Source organism: Gavialis gangeticus, unplaced genomic scaffold (assembly GCF_001723915.1).
Source record: "Gavialis gangeticus isolate Ggan-Ray unplaced genomic scaffold, GavGan_comp1, whole genome shotgun sequence".
Classification (NCBI taxonomy): domain Eukaryota; kingdom Metazoa; phylum Chordata; order Crocodylia; family Gavialidae; genus Gavialis; species Gavialis gangeticus.
The window spans coordinates 12,328,370-12,328,762 of NW_017729011.1; positions in this window are offsets into that span (position 1 = coordinate 12,328,370).

Below are 393 nucleotides of genomic sequence, written 5' to 3' on the forward strand. Positions count from 1 at the left end.
AAAAAAAAAAAAAAAAAAAAAGGAATAGGAAAGAAAAAAAAAAACCCAAATCCTTCCCCCCTTTTCTCTTTATTCTTTTTTTTTTTTCCTTTTCTTTCTTTCGTTCTTTCTTTCTCCCCCTTCCGCCTCTCTTCCCCCCTCTCCTGTGCCGATCAGTCCATAGCCACGGGGGAAGCGGCGGCAGCCGGCGGAATGGAGCGGGGCTGCAATCCAAATGAGAAGGGCTCCGGGAGGGGAGCGGGGAGGCTGGGCTTCCCGGGCCGGGGGAGGGGCTTCGGGCAGCCTGGAGAAAATGAATGGGGACAAGGGGAGCAGGGAGAGGCGAGGGCGGAGCCCCGGCCCGCGCATCTTATTCGGAGAAGTGCTTTGGACGGCGGCCGGCAGGAGGCTGGA